Below are 23,093 nucleotides of genomic sequence, written 5' to 3' on the forward strand. Positions count from 1 at the left end.
AAAAACTTCGGATTTATGTTTAAGAAAATAAATCCAAGTATGTCTAGTAAAATCATCTACAAAAATGACATAATATGCAAAACCACCTTTAGAAACAACTGGTGCGGGTCCCCAAACATCCGAATGTATTAACTCAAGAGGTTTTGTAGAGACAATAGAGAATGGTAATCTTTTCATTTTTCCAAGAATGCAGTCTTTATAAGCAAAATTTTCAGATTTACAAAACTTTCCCAAACTTGAAAAATATTGGATTTTAGACATATGAGGATGGCCAAGTCTTTTGTGCCATAAGTCTGTTTCCAATTTCTGAACATTTAAACAAAATACATTCTTGGGTAGTTCCAAAAAGTCCATGTAATATAGTCTTCCTTCTCTATGGCCTTCCCAAATCAGCTTCCCTAACTGGCGATCTTGTATCCAGCAACCATCAGAAGAAAATGATATATTACATCTATAATAAGAAATTTAGGAAACATATAAGATATTTAAATTAAGTTTTGGCATATAGACCTTCTGGAACACAAAAAGTTTTGGTTTTTTCAAAACACCAAATTTCCTTTATTTCAAGAGATGTTCCATCTGCTGTAAAGACTTTTAAAATATTTGAGTTATTTTTAAGACATTCGAATAAACATTTATAATGTGGGGTCATATGAAATGATGCATCAGAATCTAAAAGCCAAGGAAAGTTACCTGGACCGGATACAGATGCAACTGCTGCTCTAGTTGAGGCTTTAGCGGAAGAAGAGGCTGAAGAATCTCCTTAAGTTGAGCCATAGAAATAGGTGTATCTTGATCTTTCGATTCTTCAACTGATGCAACCTTCTTTTCATCTTTTTTCTTTAATTTTGGACATTGAGGCCTATAGTGTTCAGGTTCATGACAGTGATGACAAATCACTTTTCTTTTGTCAAACTCACCATTTTGCGTCACCATTTTGCATCCCAAAATGAGGTGGCCTATAGGTACGAGTATGATTCCCAGCACTAGATACAGCTAGGACGGAATCATCATCAGCTTTAGAAGAACTTTTTCGGAGACGATTTTCCTCCATTGTTAATTCTTCAATAGTTTCAACAATAGAGGGAATTTTTCCCCGGTGAAGGAGGGCCGATTTGGTGGTTTCAAATTCCGGCCTTAATCCAATTATAAACTGGTAGAAATGTTCAGCATCGAGATGCTTTTGGCGAAGCACGATGTCTTCGGCACAATGCCACTTTGGTTCCAAAAGGGAAAGTTCTTCCCAAAGTTCGGACAACCCATTGTAATATTCACGAATCGTTTTGTCTCCTTCAGTCATTATTCAAACTCTTTCTTAAAGATTGCACACATATGCAATCTCTTTAAGGGAATACATATTTTTAAGGAATTCCCATGCCTTATCGACATGATCAAACTTGGCAAGACTTGAGCATTTTTTAATGTCAACGCTATTGATAAGCCATGACATTATCTTCGCATGAGTCATTCTCCACTCTTTCCATTTCTTCTCGTAAGAGGCTAAGGTTTTTATTTTCTCTTCTTCCAATAGAAGAACCCCTTTATCTTCATCCTTTGTAGTAAGAGATAGTTTAGGTTTCGAATCGAAACCATCCACAATCCCCCATACACCTTTTCCCCATATATGGTGCTTCATGATTGAAGCCCATGTTACATAGTTTGTATCACTTAATTTCATAGGGATGATGGTGACTTTATCATTGTCATTCATCGATTACAAAGGAAGAAAAAATAATAGGTAAAGAAGAGAAGAACAATAAAGAGAATGTGAAAAAGAAAGAGATACAATATAACAAGATGTAGAGGCTCTTCTAATGAAGTGATAAAACACTTTTGCAAAGGGCACGGAAACGGAGGCAGCTTTTCTCCAAGATCTAATATTCCCGTCGCTCTAATACCATGTAATGAAATGAGAATCTTCCAACTAAGAGCTTAGATCCGCAAGAAATGGTGTCTAGAAAGACACAATAGCAAAAACCCTTGAAAAGGGTATAATGGGAAACAAAAAGAAATAAAATATTCTTTTATTGAAGCAATATGAAATGCTTAAAAAGCATTACAAATGATAATATTACAAGAGAGGGGTTTACCCCTATTTATACAAGAGCTAAGGGGAGAGCTCATAAGGAGCTCTCCCTTCTAGTCGTTGAACTAGCGACTAGATTTTGGTTAAGTTCCAAGTGGAACTTAACCAAACCAGTATTATCTAGTTCCTATTGAACTAGATAATATTTGATATACAAAATAAAGAAAAAATAAAATAGAAAAAATATATATATAATAATAATATTATTATTATTATATATATATATATATTAGATTTTAACAAAAAGGCCAATTACCTTCATTGACCGGTGGCCAAGAATTCCATCTAGCAATCGTCGGCCATCTTTTCTTCTCCATCAATCTCCCATTTCGTAGATTCGGATCCGGGATGTGTGCAGCAAGAGGATATCAACGTGCAATAAAGGAAAGAACGTAGGTACGCGTTTTCAAGAAAGGTGGACCGCTCTCTTCTTTCTAAAATCCGTCGAACAACCCTTGAGCTAAGTCTTCTCACACACGGCTTGTAGTTAGGCATAGAATAGATTTAAGTAGATTTAGTGTATAGTTCTTTGTTAATTTATTAAATTGATTTATTCATTAAGTTGTTTTTCAGTTTTTTAAGAATTTTAATGAGATTAAACTGATTAGAATTAAGGTAGAATGTATTAATTGAATAGCGTCAATCGGCATTAGTGTGTCCTGCGGTTTTGACGTATCATAGTTAATTTTGGTTGTTTATTAATTTTAATTCCATATTAGTTAGATTAAAATTTATTTTCGTCTTGCTTTTTCACGTTAGATTCTGTCGTCATCATCGATTTTAGGATTAATTTAGTCGATATTAGTCGAGTTCTTGTTCACGTTAGCGGTAGGTGATTATATCATGAGGTTTAGTTTCTTTTTGTATTTTTAATTAATTTCCAGCATTTTGTCATCAAGTTAGTGATTATTTCTTAGTTTAGAATTGATTTTAGTTTAGTCTGCATTCTGATTAGTATTTCATTAGATTGAATTGCATTGTTTTAATTAATTTTTAATTGCTTTATCGTTAAGAATAGAAATCAGTAAAGTGAATTTCATGTTTTAGCTCGTCATTTCATGTGAGTTTTTATAGAGTTTCGTCCAGGAACAAGGCAGACACGTCACTAGAGGATATTGGGTAGGTCTATGCCAAATTTGAAGAGATTCTGATATGTTTTGACCCTGCCCATCCTCTATCCAAAGTTGACAGGTCTTGCCGAAGTCGGTTTTCTTTATTTGCAAATCAGGTAGAATAGTTTAGTTTTTTTTATTGTTTTCGTCAAGAAAAATAGATGTTTTTATGTTGACCGTTAGTATAATCTTACTGTTTTTGTTTTTTAGTAGTGTTAAACTAGATAGATTTATTGTTGATTATTTGATTAGTTGTTGATTTCCTTTAAGTTATTCTTGAATTTAGTTAGAATTAATTTGTTTGAGTTTTTAATTGTTAGTCTTTAATATCGGTATTTTCACACTTAGTCATTTTGAGATTTTTAAAATTTTGGTTAAGTACAAAAACAAACAACAACTACGCCTTCATCCCAAAACAATTGGGGTCAGCGATATGAACCAAAAAAGAAATTCATTTTGGGTCTTCCACATGAATCCTTTTCCTCCAATCATTTCTATCCAATGTCATGTCCTCGGTGAGGTTCAAAGCATTCATATCCTTTCCTATCATCTCCATCCAAGTCTTCCTAGGCCTACCCCGACCTCTTTTAACTAATATATTTTCCCATTTCTCCAACCTTCTAACTGGAGCATCATTAGGCCTTCGCCGAATATGTCCAAACCACCGTAAACGATTCTCTCGCATCTTATTTTTAATGGGTGCAACACCTACCTTCTTACGTATCTCCTCGTTCCGAATCTTATCTTTTATTGTATTTCCACACATCCATCTAAGCATCCGCATCTCAGCTACACTCATTTTTTGAATATGATGTCTCTTGGCAGCCCAACATTCCGTACCATATAGTAAAGCGGGTCTAATAGTCGTCCTATAAAACTTTCCCTTCAACCGCAATGGCATTCTACGATCGCACAGCACTCCAGTTGCACTTTTCCATTTCATCCACCCAACCTTTATCATATGATTTACATCTCCATCAATTTCTCCATACTTTTGAATGATGGATCCCAAATATTTGAAATAATCATTCACCGGTATTTCTTGCTCACCAAGCTTCACTACACTCCCATCACTACTTCGTTGCTTACTAAACTGACATTCCATATATTCAGTCTTACTCTTACTCAACTTAAAACCTCTAGCTTCCAATGTCTGTCTCCATAATTCTAACTTAGCATTAACCCCAACTCTAGACTCATCAATCAAAACAATATCATCAGCAAACAACATACACCACGGTACATTTTCTTGAATTGATCTCGTAAGCTCATCCATCACTATCGCAAATAGGAAAGGGCTTAAAGCAGATCCTTGATGTAACCCAACCGTTATCGGAAAATTGGTTGTCACCCCTCCACAAGTGCGTGTTAAAATGTAAAACTGTACATATATGTATATATAATAATATTATATTATATATATATATACATTTTTCATTTCTTTCTTTTCTGTAATTTTTTTCCTTTATTTTTTATTTTTTGTCTTTATGTCATCTAGTTCAGTTTGAACTAGAATGACTGTTGCTAGTCAAGTCCTGTCCAGACTTGACTAGCAATAGAGATGTTGGACTGACACAGTCCAACAACTCTTAATAGAGCTGTTGGACTGACACATTCCAATTGGACTGTGCCCAACAGCTCTATTGAGTCCTCTTTCAGCTGTGTATATAAAGGGGTGCAGCCCCTCTTGTATTTTACTCCAATGCTTCTTAAGCAATTGGTTTTTCATATCAATAAAAAATACATTTTTATTTTTATTTTGTTTCCAGTTATACCCTTTTTAAGGGTTATGCTTTAGTGTCATTCTTGACACTTGCTCTTGTTAATCTAAGCTCGTGTTTCGAAGATCCCCATTTCATTTCATGGTATCAGAGCCGCGTAAGTACTAAATCTTGAGGAAAAGCTGCCTCGGTTTCCGTGCCCGTTTGCAAAAGTGTTCGCCACTTGAAGAGAAGTGTTTTATCACTTCATTGGAGAAGATTTCACATCTTGTTGTATTGTTTTTTTTTCTTTCTTTTTCATTTTCCTTGTTTCTCTTCTATCCCTATTCTTTCTCTCCTTGTAATCGATGGATGACAATGATAAAGTCACCATCATGCCTATGAAACTAAGCGATACGAACTATGTAACATGGGCTTCAATCATGAAGCACCATATATGGGGAAAAGGCTTATGGGGGATTGTGGATGGTTCCGATTCGGAACCTAAGCTATCTCTTACTAAAAAGGAGGGAGATAAAGAGGTCCCTCCATCGGAAGAAGAGAAAATCAAGGTTATTGCCTCATACGAGAAGAAATGGAAAGAATAGAGAATATCTCATGCGAAGATAATGTCATGGCTTATCAATAGCGTTGACATTAAAAAATGCTCAAGTCTTGCCAAATTTGATCATGCCGATAAGGCATGGGAATACCTTAAGAATATGTATTCCCTTAAAGATATTGCACACGTGTGCAACCTCCAAGAAAAAGTTCGAATGATGACACAAGGAGACAAAACTATTCGTGAATATTACAATGGGTTGTCCGAACTTTGGGAAGAACTTTCCCTTTTAGAACCAAAGTGGCATTGTGCCGAAGACATCGAGCTTCGTCAGAAACAACTCGATGCCGAACATTTTTACCAGTTTATCACTGGATTAAGGCCGGAATTTGAAACCACTAAATCGGCCCTACTTCACCGGGGAAAAATTTCTTCTATTGTTGAAACTATTGAAGAGTTAACAATGGAAGAAAATCGTCTCCGGAAAGGTTCTTTAAAAATTGAAGATGATTCCGTTTTAGCCGTGTCTAGACCAGAGAATCATGTTCGATCATATAGGCCTCCTCACTTTAACCGACAAAATGGTGACTATGATAAGAAGAAAGTTATTTGTCATCACTGTCATGAACCGGGACACTACAGGCCACAATGTCCCAAACTTAAGGAGCTGAGAGAAAAAAGAGCTGCAATTGCTGGATCGGAGCCTAAAGATCAGGATGCACCAGTTTCCCTGGCCCAACTAATGGAGATTCTTCAGCCTCTCATCAAAGGTGCCTCTTCCTCATCTGAAGCTTCAACCGGCGCAACAGCCTCATCTTTTTCTGATCTAGGTAAAATTTCTTGGCTTCTTGACTCTGGTGCATCTTTTCATATGACCCCAAATAATCAAAGTCTATCCAAATGTGTTAAAAATAAAACAAGTGTGTCAAAGGTCTTTACTGCTGATGGGACTTCTCTTGAAATAGAAGCAATAGGAAATTTTGAAAAAATTTATAAAACAAAAAATTTTTTTATTCCAGAAATTAGACATATTCCCAAATTAAATTTAAATCTTTTATCTGTATCTCAAATTTCTGATTATGGGTGTAATATTTCTTTTTCTTCTCATGGTTGTTGGGTACAGGATCGCCAGTCAGGCAAGCTGATTGGGGAAGGCCATAGAGAAGGAGGACTCTATTACATGGATTTTTTGGAAATGCCAAAGAAAGCTTTTTGTTATAATATTCAAAAAATAGAGTTGGAACTGTGGCATAAGAGACTTGGTCACCCACATATAGCCAAAATCCAACATTTTCCAAATCTAGGGAAATTTTGTAATTCTGAATCATTTGATTGTAAAGATTGTATTCTCGGCAAAATGAAAAGATTACCATTTCAGAACAGAACCTTTTTCTCTTCAAGACCACTTGAATTAATACACTCGGATGTTTGGGGTCCTGCACCAGTAATTTCTAAAGGAGGATTTGTTTACTATGTTATTTTTGTCGATGATTTCTCCCGACATACATGGATGTACTTTCTCAAACATAAGTCTGAAGTATTTTCATACTTTCAAACTTTTCATAATATGGTTAAAAACAAGTTTCAAAATGATATTACTATTTTTCGCACAGATTCAGGGGGAGAGTTCTTATCCACAGATTTTCAAAATTATCTTAAATTGCATGGCATCACACATCAAAGATCTTGTCCTTATACACCTCAACAAAATGGACTGGCAGAACGAAAACATCGCCATATTATAGAAACCACTAGGACTTTATTAATAGCAAATCAAGTCCCGAAAGACTTTTGGGCAGAAGCTGCCTTAACTGCCACATATCTCATTAATAGGATGCCATCTTCTTCGTTACAAAATATCACTCCCATTGAAAAACTTATGAACATTTCTCCAGACTACTCTAGACTAAGAATATTTGGGTGCAAATGTTTCATATTTACTGACAAAAATGATAAACTTTCCCCTCGTGCGATTCCCTGTGCCTTTTTAGGATATGCTGAAAACCAGAAAGGTTATAGATGTTTTGACTTCAAAAATAATAAACTATATGTGTCTAGAAATGTTTCCTTTCTTGAAAAGGAGAGCTTCTTTGATTTTAGAAAATTAAAAGACGTCACTGAATACTCCTTTTTGCTAGATCTAACATCAACATCTAATGAATATGACCTTGACTGTAACTTTGATGATGATCAAATAATTATTGATCTTAATGTTGAAAATGAAGAAGTTCATAGAGATACTAGTATTCAATATTCCAGGCGACAAGAGTCTAATCCTCCATGTGCACTTGAGAAATATTCTAACATTCCAACTAGACAATCAACCCGAATCTCGAGGCCTCCAGGAAAGTTTGTATCATACGAGTCTTTCTCACCCACATATAGGGCAGTTATTGCATTAATTCACTCATATGAAGAACCATCCACATATTTTCAAGCAAAAAATGATATCAAATGAATAGAAGCCATGAAAGCTGAATTAGATGCACTTGAAAAGGCTTCTACATGGAATATTCAAGATCTTCCTCCAGGGAAGAAAACTATAGGATGTCGATGGGTTTATAAAATTAAAACCAAGAGTGATGGTACTCTTGAAAGATATAAAGCCCGTTTAGTAGCCAAAGGTTATGCCCAAGAATATGGGATTGATTATGAAGAAACCTTTCTCCGGTGGCTCGTATGACTACTGTCCGAACCTTAATTGCCTTAGCTTCTATCAAAAAATGGTCTATTTTTCAAATGGATGTCAAAAATGCTTTTTTAAATGGAAAGCTAGTTGAAGAAGTATATATGGAACCCCCTCCTGGTCTAAGTATTCCTAAGGGTAAAGTCCTCCGCTTAGAAAAAGCTCTTTATGGACTTAAACAAGCACCAAAAGCTTGGTATGATAGGTTTAGTCGTGTTATGATTGATATTGGTTTTCAATTCTGTTTAACTGACACTGCTTTGTTTATTAAGAATTCTGATGCAGGGATCATTGTGCTTCTTCTCTATGTGGATGATATGATCATCACCGGAAGCGATAAACAGGGAGTTGAAACAATCAAAACACTTCTTAAATCTCATTTTGAAATGACTGATTTGGGCTTGTTGAGATATTTTTTAGGCATTGAAGTTGCTTATTCTCCTAGAGGATATTTATTATCTCAGACTAAATTTGCTTTTGATATTGTTTTCAGGTCTGGTATTACTGATGATAAGAAAGTCGACACTCCAGAAGTTGTTAATGTTAAAATGAAGATTGATGATGGAGAACTTCTTGCAGACCCTACTCCTTACAGACAACTTGTCGGGGCACTTTCCTATCTATCCATTACCAGACCAGATATAGCACATGTTGTTCATACAGCAAGTCAATTTCAACATGCTCCTACTTCTGTTCATATGGGAGCAGTCATGCGTATTATCAGATACATCAAGTCCTTTCTTTCACGAGGACTTTTCTTATCTTCCTCCTCTTCTCTTGATTTAATTGCATATACTGATGCTGATTGGGGAGGTGATCCCAATAACAGACACTCAACATCTGGCTTTTGTGTCTTTTTAGGGGAATCATTAATCTCGTGGAGGTGTAAAAAGCAGCAGAAGGTATCTCTCTCATCCACCGAAGCTGAATACAGAGCCATGGCAACCACGACCATGGAAGTAGTTTGGCTCCGACGACTGTTTGCTGACATGGGAGTTGAAGCAACAAAGGCTTCACAAATGTGTTGTGACAACAAAAGTGCGATCTACATTGCCAGTAACAGAACATTCCACGAACGCACCAAACACATCGAAATGGATTGTCACTACGTCAGAGAGGAATATCTACACGGGATAATTGATCTGCCATATGTCACTTCAGAATATCAGTTAGCAGACTTCTTTACAAAGCCTCTCGCTGCTCCCCGATTTCACTTTCTCTTAGACAAACTTTCGCTCATTGTACCGTAAGTTTGAGGGGGAGTGTTAAAATGTAAAACTGTACATATATGTATATATAATAATATTATATTATATATATATATACATTTTTCATTTCTTTCTTTTCTGTAATTTTTTTCCTTTATTTTTTATTTTTTGTCTTTATGTCATCTAGTGTAGTTATACACTGCCGGTCCCAAGCCCGGATAAAGGAGGAGGGTTGCGGTAGGCCTGTGACAGCCAGCATAAAAACTTTGTCATATCCTATGAAAATGAACCAATATGAGAATTTCGTTGGGGCGTTCCCTACTGAGCGACGCGCTGTACTCTCTAGGCCCGGAGGCAGTGATAAATGTGCAAGGGTTGCTAGGTCGTCGCCCAGAAGCGACGCGTCACACCGGCGCCCGGGTGTGGTGTCAAATAGGCAAGGGTTCCCTCACTTTGTTGGACGGGTGGGGGTAAAGAAGTTAGTCCAAGACCATAAAATTAGGTTAGCCACTTGGAACATAGGGTCTTTAACTGGTAAGTTGGTAGAGTTAGTAGATGTTATGTGTAGGAGAAAGATTGATATTTTATGTCTTCAAGAGACCAAATGGGTAGGTGAGAAAGCTAAAGTGATAGAACCTTGGGGATATAAGATTTGGTATACAGGAATAAATAGGAATAGGAATGGAGTAGGGATTGTTATGAGTCGTCAGTTTATAGATAATGTAGTTGAGGTCCGTAGGAAGGGTGATAGAATTTTACTTATTAAATTAGTATTAGGTACGGATATTATTAATATTATTAGTGTTTATGCACCTCAAGTAGGTTTAGATGATTCCATTAAGCAGCAATTTTGGGAAGATTTAGATGGAGTAGTACAAGAGACATCTTATGGAGAAAAGCTTTTCATCGGCGGTGACCTTAATGGACATGTAGGCATTAGTAGGGATGGATTTGAGAATATCCATGGAGGCTATGGTATAGGAGAAAGAAATGAAAGTGGAGAAAGGATTTTAGATTTTTGTTTGTCCTATGATATGATCTTAGCAAACACTTGGTTTAGGAAGAGGGAGTCTCACCTAGTAACATTTAAAAGTGGGGTTAATACGAGTCAGATAGATTTTTTCCTACTTAGAAAGAGAGATAGGGGTTGTTGCATCGATTGTAAGGTTATACCAGGAGAAAGTGTAGCTACACAACATAGAGTCTTAATTTTAGATCTTAGAATTAGACAATGCCGCAAAAGGGATAGACATAGGATAGATCCTAGAATTAAGTGGTGGGCACTGAAAGGAGCTAAACAAGGAATGTTTGTAGAGCAGGTAGTTAAGGAAGTTGATTGGTGTCTCGAGGAGGATTCAGAATCAATATGGAATAAGATAGCGGGTGGTATGAGAAAAGTAGCTAAGGAGGTATTGGGTGAGTCTAAAGGCGGTGCACCACTAGGTAAGGATACATCATGGTGGAACGAGGATGTCAAATTAGCTATTAAGGTTAAAAGAGAGTGTTATAGAAATCTAAGTAAGAGTCGTGATAATGAGAATTTGGAGAAGTATATGATAGCAAAGAAGGAAGCTAAAAAAGTTGTTCGAAACGCGAGGGCTAAGGTATATAAGGAGGTTTATGACAAGTTGGATACCAAAGAAGGCGAGAAGGATATTTATAGGCTTGCAAAGATGAGAGATAGGAAATCGAAGGATTTGGGTATGGTTAGATGTATCAAAGATGAAACGCAAAGGGTTTTAGTCAAAGATGAGGAGATTAAGGAGAGATGGAAAGATTATTTTGATAAGCTATTTAATGATAGTCATGCTCAAGATCTTGGAGACTTCTCCATTCCTTTTCATGAGATAAATCGTGACTTCATGCGCAAGATTCAAAAGAAAGAAATTGCAGAGGCTTTGAAGAAAATGAAATCAAGAAGGGCAGTTGGCCCAGATGGTATACCTATCGAGGCTTGGAAATGCTTGGGAGAGAAAGGTTTAGAATGGTTGACAAATCTTTTTAACTTGATTTGGCGAACAAATAAGATGCCTAATGAGTGGAGGAAGAGTACTTTGGTGCCTTTATATAAGAATAAGGGTGATATACAAGATTGCACAAACTATCGTGGTATAAAACTCATGAGTCATACTATGAAACTTTGGGAGAGGGTGATTGAGTCTAGGTTGAGGAAGGTTGTCATGATATCGGAGAATCAATTTGGTTTTATGCCTGGAAGATCAACTATGGAAGCTATACATCTTCTTAGACAACTTATTGAAAGATATAGAGAGAGGAACAAAGATTTGCATATGGTTTTTATTGATTTAGAGAAGGCATACGATAGAGTACCTAGGGACGTTCTCTGGTGGACAATGATGAAGAAAGGTGTTTCTCTCAAGTACATTAGTATAATTAAAGATATGTATGAAGGAGTAGTAACCAATGTCCGCACTTGTGGAGGGGTGACAACCAATTTCCCGATAACGGTTGGGTTACATCAAGGATCTGCTTTAAGCCCTTTCCTATTTGCAATAGTGATGGATGAGCTTACGAGATCAATTCAAGAAAATGTACCGTGGTGTATGTTGTTTGCTGATGATATTGTTTTGATTTATGAGTCTAGAGCTGGGGTTAATGCTAAGTTAGAATTATGGAGACAGACATTGGAAGCTAGAGGTTTTAAGTTGAGTAAGAGTAAGACTGAATATATGGAATGTCGGTTTAGTAAGCAACGAAGTAGTGATGGGAGTGTAGTGAAGCTTGGTGAGCAAGATATACCGGTGAATGATTATTTCAAATATTTGGGATCCATCATTCAAAAGTATGGAGAAATTGATGGAGATGTAAATCATACTATACTTTTATTATTTGATAGCACAAGGCAGTCATAGAGTTGGAATTGGACTGGTTGCATTGCTTTTTGCTAGGGTAAAACCATATCTTTTAAGCAATATCGCTTGTATCTTATCGTATCGTACAATACATATTGTTACTTAAAAAAAATGATACGATACACGCTCATATCGTACCGTGATACGAGTGTGTATCGTAGGGCCTGTATCGTACGATATAGGGTGTATCGTTTGATACACCTTTGGCGCACTTTAAAAAGACCTGAATCGTATTTTTTTTCTTTTTGGCTTTTAAAGACCTCTTGAGGGCCGATTCTCTCATTTGTGTAGAGGCTATTAGAGAAGTATCCACACACCCTAAGAGTCGCGAGAGTGATTTGAGGGTCGATCCGTGCACAAGGGAGACGACTTTTCCGATTTCATCAAGTAAGAGTGCATTTCTACCATTTTTTCACTCAAGAAAGTGGGTTAAGGTAAAAAAACCCTGTTCTTTACTTCTTATTGAGTTTTTTGGGGAAGATGACATCAGATGATCCGGCACGGCAATGGGGCACTCGCTATGCCATCTGGGTACATGTACGACACGACAATTCCAAAAAATGTGAGTATGGAGACACAACTTTATACATATATATATTAAAGATCACATAAGTACAAAATAAATTCAAAATAAACTGAATATAATCTAAATATATATGATGCTATATCTAAAATATATATTATATACTGAAAATATAAAGTTATAAACTGAAAATATAATTATAAATTATAAATTAAATGCAAACTTTTATGTACGGAGGGTAAAATTGAGTCTCCAGGTGTCGACACGGGGACATAGGGCACTCGAGTAATGAGTGAAAACTAATTTTATGGTTACATTTTGTGCATTTCATCATTGTTTCTTATGTTATGATTTTTTAGAATTTTTGCTATTTTTCTGATTTTTTCAAAATTTATGATTTTTCACGATATGATACGATATGCATCTTATTTTGGACCCAACCGATACGGGTTACGATACGATACTTACGATCTTGCTTTTAAGTATTGTTTTAGATCTCTAGGAAAATTATCTTGTGAAAGGGAAAATAACATTTTATAATCCATAAGAAATGAAAAACATAGTAAAACCACAATGTTTCTAGTCCATATATGGAGGCTTAATTGTTCAAAGAGCTAAACTATGTCAACAATGAGGGCTTGGCTATATTAGAGACCCTAGACCATGTCAAATTTTCTAAATTCGATCTTTATATGCTATGTTGTATAGTTGTCTTAGGCTGCAGTCAGTATCTACCAGTTGATGTTGGAAAGTATTACGGTATACCAAGAAACCAGCTGCATCCATATCCTTGTTATATTTTTCAATATGATTTTCATATGCTACTATGCGTAGCTATCTTAGCTATAATTATTAATCTTTTCCAGTTTGAGCCCTCTTGGCATTGATAATTGTTATGGGTATACCCCAAAAACCTACTCCAAGAATCAAGTTCTGTTTCTCTAGAAATCTCCAATTAACCTGGTGATAGGCCTTGATGAGATTGGTCTTAAAAATAAAGGAGTGGTTTCGTTTTTAGGTTAAGTGGTTAATATATCTACCATCTCTTGAGCAATTAGAATGCTCTTGTTTTTTTGAAAGGCAAGCTGGGGTTAGGCAGACCCCTAGCAATCAAACAACTGTACCATTGGGTTTTGAACCGTCCCAACACAAGGTGACGTGCACTAGCTGCTCCTACCAGATAAGCGGAGCCCCCGTTGGTAATTAGAATGCTCTTTGTCATTGGACAATCTTTCAAAAAACCATGTTGAATTTGTGTAATAATGTGTTGCATAATACAATTCATTTTAGAGAACATAATCTTAGAAATAGTTTTATAGATAAAATTGCACAAGTTTATAGGTCTGGCTTGTGAGAAACATGTGCACTCGAGCACTTGGGAATGAGGAAAATGTTAAGTTGTTTCTTCTTAGAACTTTTCGAGTAGCAAAAATTTTCAAACAATGAAGCATACCCCAAGTCCTGCAATGTGTAATAAAGCTGATAAAAGTAGCTCAGGAACCCATCTGGACTGAGTGCACTACCCTCCTCCTTCTCAAACACAATCTTTTTAGTTTCATTGTCACTAACTTGGTTGAGGAGTGCTTGATTTTCAGCATTTAATACTTGTGAACCACCAATATGCTCCAAAGAATATCTGCTAACTTGTTCTTTATGATACAGCGATGAGAAATGGTTGGTGGCTAGCCTTGCAATCTCCTTGTTGCCATACACATGCTAGATGTTATTAAAATGGATCGTATTATGCTATAAGTTTTTTTTTAATCAAGCATGGGAATACATGGTGTTTTTATCACCATCCTGCCATTGACGGTATGACTTTTGGCGCCATAAGCTTTTCTTCAGTAGCAGGAACTGAAGTTCTTCTTCAAGTTGTAGACCATCCTCAATCAACATAGTCTGGCTTTCATCAACTTTCTGCACCTCGACCAATTCCGATCGAACCGACATAATTATCTTGCATTATTCCAAACAGTGTTGTAAGTATCGTAGTGTATATGTATCGTATCTAGGGTGTCCCGATATAATACACACTCGTATTTCAGTAAGGGTGTTTATCGTACCTGTATCAGGTGTATCCTATGTCACACGGACTCGGCTAAAGGGTTGCCGCACCCGCGTCGACACGCACGGACTCGGGTGCGGACTCGGGTGCGGCTTCGGACTCGGCCCGGACTCGGTCAACGCCGAGTCGGACTCGGTCAACGAGTCCGGGCCGAGTCCGTCCACATTTTGGACTCGGTCAACTTTGACCGAGTCCAAAATTGTTCATTTCGAGTTTTAAATTATGTTTTGGATCCGGGTCGGGTCCAAACCCGACCCAGATCCAAAATTTTTTTGGCAGCCGAACCCTAAAAGGGGTTTATCGACAGGGAGAGGGGCTTACCCTCTCGATTTTGCCTCTCCCCCTCAGCCCCTGCAGCTTTCTCCTGCAACCACGCCGGCGATCCGAACTCCGGCGACAGGCAGCCACCGTCTCCCCCTCCGTCAGGTATGTCGACCCTCCTGCACCCTCTGCTCGTAGCCTCCCTCCTTGCACCCTTTGCACGCAGAAGAGGGGCTCGGCCCCCCTCCCTGCACCCTCTGCTCGCAGGGGAGGGGCTCGGCCCCCCTCCCTGCACCCTCTGCTCGCAGAAGAGGGGCTCGGCCCCCCTCCCTGCACCCTCTGCTCGCAGGGGAGGGGCTCGGCCCCCCTCCCTGCACCCTCGGTTCGCAGGGGAGGGGCTCAGCCCCCCTCCCTGCACCCTCTGCTCGCAGATGAGGGGCTCGGCCCCCCTCCCTGCACCCTCTGCTCCCAGGGGAGGGGCTCGGCCCCCCTCCCTGCACCCTCTGCTCGCAGATTATTTTGGCAGTATATTATAAATAATTATAATATTTAAAATATATATATTTATAATATATATTTTTTAATATATATATATATATATATAGCCGAGTCCCCGTGTCCAAATTTTTTGGAATTGCGCCACACCCGTGTCACACCCGCACCCGCACACATGTGACATAGGGTGTATCTAACAATACACCTCGATATGGGGCATATCTTATGATACACTATAAATGCAATTTAAGTTGAATTTATTGTATTTTTTTGAAACATATAAGGCTTCTTGAGGCCAGTTCATACTTCATACTCATTCCTAAAGTGCAAAAGAGTGATTTAGAGAGATTTCTTGAAAAACAAAGGAAGGAGATAATGATAATAATAACCATGATTTACTTTATCTAGTTCATTTTTGTTTGAATTTTGAAAAAGTTGGTTATGTAAAATTTTTAAATATTGAAAAACACTTTATAATATTGTTTTTGTTTATGTAAACACACACTCTTATGAATGTTGTGACTTATTAGCTTAGTTTTATTGTTTAATACAGGGTTACCGGAAGCGCCTAGCTAAAAGGGGAAGCGCGCTTCCGAAGCGTGGGGGGAGGCATCCCCCTTTTTTGGGAAGCGCGCTTCCCTTTAATGGGGGACGCGTCCCCCTTTAATGGGGGACGCACTTCCCTTTAATGGGAAGCGCGCTTCCCATCACGCTTCCCCTTCGCTTCCCCCACGCTTCCCCCTCGCTTCCCCCACGCTTCTCCTATTTTTTTCAATTTTTTTGTATTTTTTATTTTTTATTTTTATTTTTTCGCTTCCCCCTCGCTTCCGAGATGCTTCCTAGGTCGCTTCCGAGACGCTTCCTAGGTCACTTTCGAGACGCTTCCCGAATCGCTCCTAAGTGGTCCCCCGCTTCCCCACTTCCTAAAATTTTGAAAGTGCCTCGCTTCCCGCTCCCGCTTCCCGTATCGCTTCCCACTCCCGCTTCCTCAACTGGCAACCATGGTTTAATATGCATGTTATTTCATAGTTTGCATTTTCTTGTGACATATGCATGCCATTTATAGCATATTATGTTTGATTATTGAATGTTTAATGTCTTATGCATACCATTCATATGCATAATTGTTTTGATATGTCATATTATAGTTTTATCGTATACATATTATGTTTGATTATTGAATGTTTTGATATGCCATTTATAGCATCATTGTTTGTCATGTTATGATTTCTTTTAGAAATGTTCTTTTTTGGATTTTTTTAAACATATGTTTTTTTACGATACAATATGGTGCGATTTTTGCAAACGGTTATTTTAAAACAAGAATTGCACACCAAATAATAAATTCAAAACCAGTCATTGCACTCGTGTAGAGTGGCAAGTCGAATAGTCTTCTGAGGGAACATGAAATAAGGCATACTATTTCACTTAAAAACCTCACTTTATTAATATTTCAAAAGAAAATAAAAGAATTACACTCTCTTCAATTACAATGCAACAAAAGTAAACACGATTAAAATGAAAGCAAATTCTAAACTAAGCTCTGGGCTTTCTCTCTTCGGGCTCAATTAAAGAGGCAATGATAGATATTCTCTTCCGCAAGTAACAATTTCTAAGAGAAAATACCTGCAAAACAAAATAACACAATTATACCTATGCTAACAAGACTATTATTAAAATAACAAAAAGCCCGCGGCTGTAACTACCCCAACTCGTATCCGTGAAAAAAGTGACATTTTTTTTAACAAGTGCGAAAACATTCCCAGAAACTCGGGCATTTACAGTTAAAAGTTAAAACACAACCACCACCACAAGCGATCTTATACTCATCTTTCAGACCAAACCAAACTTTATTAATTCAAATGCATAGAGTATGTGACATAAGCAAATAAAATATAAATAAAGCAAAAAAAAGAGTCACGCTGTCCAAAAGAATGTGTCAAGCAGTCGTGTAGTCCTCTCGTAGCTCCTCACAAAAGCAAGTCGTCTCACTGAGCATTTGAGGTTGCGACAAATACAAAAATAAGGGTGTCAGAATCCAAAGAATTCTGTGTACGAATCTCTCTAATGAAACGAATAAGTAAAAAATACATAAATAATATTCATGCAATATTTTAGAGGGATGCAATTATGACAAATTCATAACTCAATTAACTATTGATGCAATAGGGAACAATTGCAAAGCAAGAGAGAACAATTACTGTCAATAGGGATCACAATTTAAGCATTAAAGACATTTTACATACATTAGGGAATAAACTTCATGCATTCACCAATATATCAAAATTAAGGGTACAAGTAAATATACATGATCTAATGTATAGCAGAAATATGTATGATTTCAATGCAATGCATGAATAAATTATTATCTTTTATTAGAGTTTTCTTTTCATATGCATGTCTTTATTAAATGCACACAATTTAAGCTTATATTTTTAATTACCGTTGCCCGCAGATACTCAAAACATGTAAGAATTTTTGAGGTCAAGTAGGGTTCCCAGGGTAACTTAGCATACTAGATGAGTTTTATTACTAGGTTTCAAACTTAGCTCTCAACCGATATCAAGAATTAACGCCATCCATTAGAACATTGGAAATCAACAACCAATGTCGGGACATTATGAAAATCAATAACCATGATGCCACTTTCTTGATATACCAAAACAATACATGTGTTTACCCACCACCCCAGGCAAAGTGACAAATTCTTCTTAAAATTGTGGCCAGCAGAAGAACCTTAATATCGGGTTCAAGGGCAACAACAACACAAACAGAGTTTTAATATCCTAATGGTTTTTTAAAAACTGCAATATTCAAGATTCTCACACTAAAGAAGGGACATCAAGGAAACGTAGATTACACTGTTCTTTAATTTCTTTTATCTTGTTATTAATTTATTTTCTTTTACATTTTGCAATTCAACATGCAGAATTAATAATATAAGCTCGCAAATCAACATGCGTAACTCTTTATGGGACCACAACCCGTAGCATAGAGGAACAGTGTAATAAGAACAATAATATCATATTTGATTTTTGCATGCATAAACAACTAAAACAAAGAGCAACACATGCTCAAGGCTCACACAACCCATGATGATCTATTTTGATCATCAATGCATTCTTATGCAAAAATCATGAATAACATGTCACTGTGCATTACTTTTGAATGCTTCTCAATGCATGTTGATGTATGCAAATTTTATAGATGTATATGAAACCATAATATTCATATGCATGTGCATGAGTTCACATATCCAGGTTAAATGCATGCTTTCATTCAATACACATATTCATGTCCAATGCATGATTTCATTTAATATACGTATTCATGTCGAATGCATTCTTTCATTCATGAATCCTTTTAATTAAAGCATGTGAACACTCATGCATTTATTTGTATCAATTTCACGTATGCTCATGCATAAGAAAAACCACTTTACATTAACACTTAGCGTAGAATGTCCGGTTTAAGCATGATATACAAATGAGCAGCATGCAAAATTTTTTATGCTTTTACGTGTATACAGCTAAGCCCAATTTGAAATAACAAAATGTGGAAATATCATATGAGGATCACCTAAAATTCATATATACCCATCTGAACCTGGACATGCCAACAATATATATATATATATATAATTCTTTTTTCTTTGAAAGAAATAACCCGCTGTTCCCAGTCGGCTGGGGCTCGGCAGCTCACTGCACACGCCCAACCCGGGCCTGTCAGGCCAACAAAAAATGTATTTCAGCTGGGCTGACAGTCAGCCCAACTGAAAACATTCTCTACAACTTTTTTTTTTAAACAAAATCTGCCCGTCAAACCCACTCGGGTATGTCCGGCTGGCTCGGCAGACCTGGCAAGCCCAGGCACAGCTGAACTCGGTTCAGCTGGGCCTGTCATGGCTGCCAGCACATGGCCGGGTCTGGCCAGGCCGGGCTGGGCTGAACAGGGCCAAGTCTGGTCAGGCCTGACCAGCCGATCTGCCGATCTGGTTCGGCTGGTCTGCCGACAGACCACACCTCTTTATATATATATATATATTAAAAAAGAAAATATACAAAATATATGTATATAACATGCAAAATCACACATTTTTAGATTCAATGATGCATACATATGCACGTTCAACTTAGGCTGCATGCATAAGGTGTTCCATTGCTCAAGTATGCATATAAATACATGATTCCACTCGGTTTTGCATGCTTGCACAGATTCATATATCAAGTATGATCTTGCATATATCTACTCAGTTATGCATGATTTACAACAAGCAAGTCTGGTTTTACAGATTTTCCGATTATAATTACTTATTATTGCTCCCCGTTACCAAGATTATACATGCACTAAACCTGGACCAGATTTACGCATGTTATAAAACATGGAAAATCTGTCCCGATTTAGGGATCTACAAATACAATCATCATTATGCATATATTTTCAATATAAACTTCGAAAAAGAGAGAAATCACACTCTTATTGGAGGAAATATCTAGATTTACTCATTTTCCATGTATTTTTACCAAAACATTGCATGAAATACAAATTTATATTTTTTTTCTCATTCGAAACAAGAGAGAAACCCGTACTTTTACCGTAGATCGAAAAAGAACAAGAAAATAATGGTGGAAACGACGAATGATCGGAGAAGAAGCCTTCTTCCTCTTCCTCTCTTCTCTTCTCCTTTTCTCTCTTTCTTTCCTTTTTTTTTTTATTTATTTATAGAGCTCTAGATGGGCTGGAGAAGAGAGTGCAACCCCAGCCAGAATTCTCTTCTCTTTTAAAGTTCTGAAAATTTCGAAACTCTCCAAGTTTTGACTTTTCAAATTTGAGTAAATTTTTTTTAAAAATCTTTCTTAAAGCTTCTAAGGCATGAACAAGGGCTCTATAAAGTCCTAAACTCTCTAAAAATAAATCCCAGAATTAATTAATTATTATTTAATAATAAATAAATACCCAAAAGCTTTCAAAAATCATATTATTGAACTAGAACACTTTTAAAGTAATTTTATATGGGTTTAAGGGCTCTACTTAGAGTCCTAAACAATTGTCAAATTAAATTTTTGGAATTACATTAATTAATTAATTAATATTAAATAATAAATAAATTTTCAGAAGCTTCCAAAAATTATCAAATTGACTTGGGAGGCTTCTTAACATTAATTAACTCCAATTTAAAGGTTTCTAATGCATTTAAAGTTGAAAAAAAATCGTTGGGCATGGATTTGTATCTAGATCTAAGATCCAAATCTATCTAAAGAATCCAAATGGGTCTTGGGCTGGATCAAATCCAGATTAATATGAGTCTTGGATAGAGTCCAAATCCATATTAATTTGGATCATATTCGGTCCGATCCAAATCTGGATTTGAACTGACAAATTGCTCAATTTTTGAAAAAATGCGATTTTCGGGCCAACCGTAGCCTGAATCAAGGAAAATAAAATATCATTACGCTCAGAATTTTGAGACGCATTCAACGATATATAACTCGAATTTTGGAAGTGAAATTTGCTAGAAAATAACCCGAATTTTGCTCGAATTTAAAGATAAAAAAACTTTTTATCAACTTTTAATTGGCTCGTTTAGGCCTTGACAATGAGACCTGGGCCAAGCCCAGACTCCAAAGCATGGGCTTACAATTGAGAATCAAACGATTTTTATTTTATACTTAACCAAAATTTTGGAGGAAGAGTACTTTGGTGCTTATGATGGATCCCAAATACTTAATCAAATAAGATGCCTAATGAGTGGAGGAAGAGTACTTTGGTGCCTTTATATAAGAATAAGGGTGATATACAAGATTGCACAAACTATCGTGGTATAAAACTCATGAGTCATACTATAAAACTTTGGGAGAGGGTGATTGAGTCTAGGTTGAGGAAGGTTGTCATGATATCGGAGAATCAATTTGGTTTTATGCCTGAAAGATCAACTATGGAAGCTATACATCTTCTTAGACAACTTATTGAAAGATATAGAGAGAGGAACAAAGATTTGCATATGGTTTTTATTGATTTAGAGAAGGCATACGATAGAGTACCTAAGGACGTTCTCTGGTGGACAATGATGAAGAAAGGTGTTTCTCTCAAGTACATTAGTATAATTAAAGATATGTATGAAGGAGTAGTAACCAATGTCCGCACTGAAATGAAATGGGGATCTTCGAAACACGAGCTTAGATTAACAAGAGCAAGTGTCAAGAATGACACTAAAGCATAACCCTTAAAAAGGGTATAACTGGAAACAAAATAAAAATAAAAATGTATTCTTTATTGATATGAAAAACCAATTGCTTAAGAAGCATTGGAGTAAAATACAAGAGGGGCTGCACCCCTTTATATACACAGCTGAAAGAGGACTCAATAGAGCTGTTGGGCACAGTCCAACAGCTCTATTTAGAGCTGTTGGAATGTGTCAGTCCAACAGCTCTATTAAGAGTTGTTGGACTGTGTCAGTCCAACATCTCTATTGCTAGTCAAGTCTGGACAGGACTTGACTAGCAACAGTCATTCTAGTTCAAACTGAACTAGATGACATAAAGACAACAACAACAACAACAACAACTACGCCTTCATCCCAAAACAATTGGGGTCAGCGATATGAACCAAAAAAGAAATTCATTTTGGGTCTTCCACATGAATCCTTTTCCTCCAATCATTTCTATCCAACGCCATGTCCTCGGTGAGGTTCAAAGCATTCATATCCTTTCCTATCATCTCCATCCAAGTCTTCCTAGGCCTACCCCGACCTCTTTTAACTAATATATTTTCCCATTTCTCCAACCTTCTAACTGGAGCATCATTAGGCCTTCGCCGAATATGTCCAAACCACCGTAAACGATTCTCTCGCATCTTATTTTCAATGGGTGCAACACCTACCTTCTTACGTATCTCTTCGTTCCGAATCTTATCTTTTATTGTATTTCCACACATCCATCTAAGCATCCGCATCTCAGCTACACTCATTTTTTGAATATGATGTCTCTTGGCAGCCCAACATTCCGTACCATATAGTAAAGCGGGTCTAATAGTCGTCCTATAAAACTTTCCCTTCAACCGCAATGGCATTCTACGATCGCACAGCACTCCAGTAGCACTTTTCCATTTCATCCACCCAACCTTGTATGCCAAGACGAAGAATTATGTTGCCAACCCCACATGCAAGCTAGATTGCTTGAGGGAACATAGTGTGCCAATCAAGGAGACCCACTATCAAACATCAAATTCTACATGAGAATGACCAAATCAAATAAAAAATAGATCCCTAGCAACAGAAAGTACCTTCAAAGGTTCAAGATGCTAGCAGGTAGTCTCAATTTTTTACTAGCTCACCAATGTCACTATTATCAAGCATATAATAAATCAACATATTGAATGATAATACAATCAGACAGGAAAAGAACATCCAGCGCATATACTTATGCATAGTCACTAGCATTCTGCATATCATCATGCCAGGGTTCACCTATCGCATGAACCCCAGAATGCTCTAGAGAAAGAAAAGTCAAAGTACACATTTTCT

At 36.9% G+C, this 23,093-nt stretch overlaps 1 protein-coding gene across 1 annotated transcript in view; it reads right to left on the reverse strand.

Moving 5' to 3' along the window:
- LOC149833907 (alkylbase DNA glycosidase-like protein mag2) overlaps positions 1-23,093 on the reverse strand; it is a 42,502-nt gene that overhangs the window by 17,642 nt on the left and 1,767 nt on the right. The window lies entirely within an intron of this gene.

Source organism: Nuphar pumila, chromosome 6 (genome assembly GCF_984573655.1).
Source record: "Nuphar pumila chromosome 6, dmNupPumi1.hap1.1, whole genome shotgun sequence".
NCBI lineage: Eukaryota > Viridiplantae > Streptophyta > Magnoliopsida > Nymphaeales > Nymphaeaceae > Nuphar > Nuphar pumila.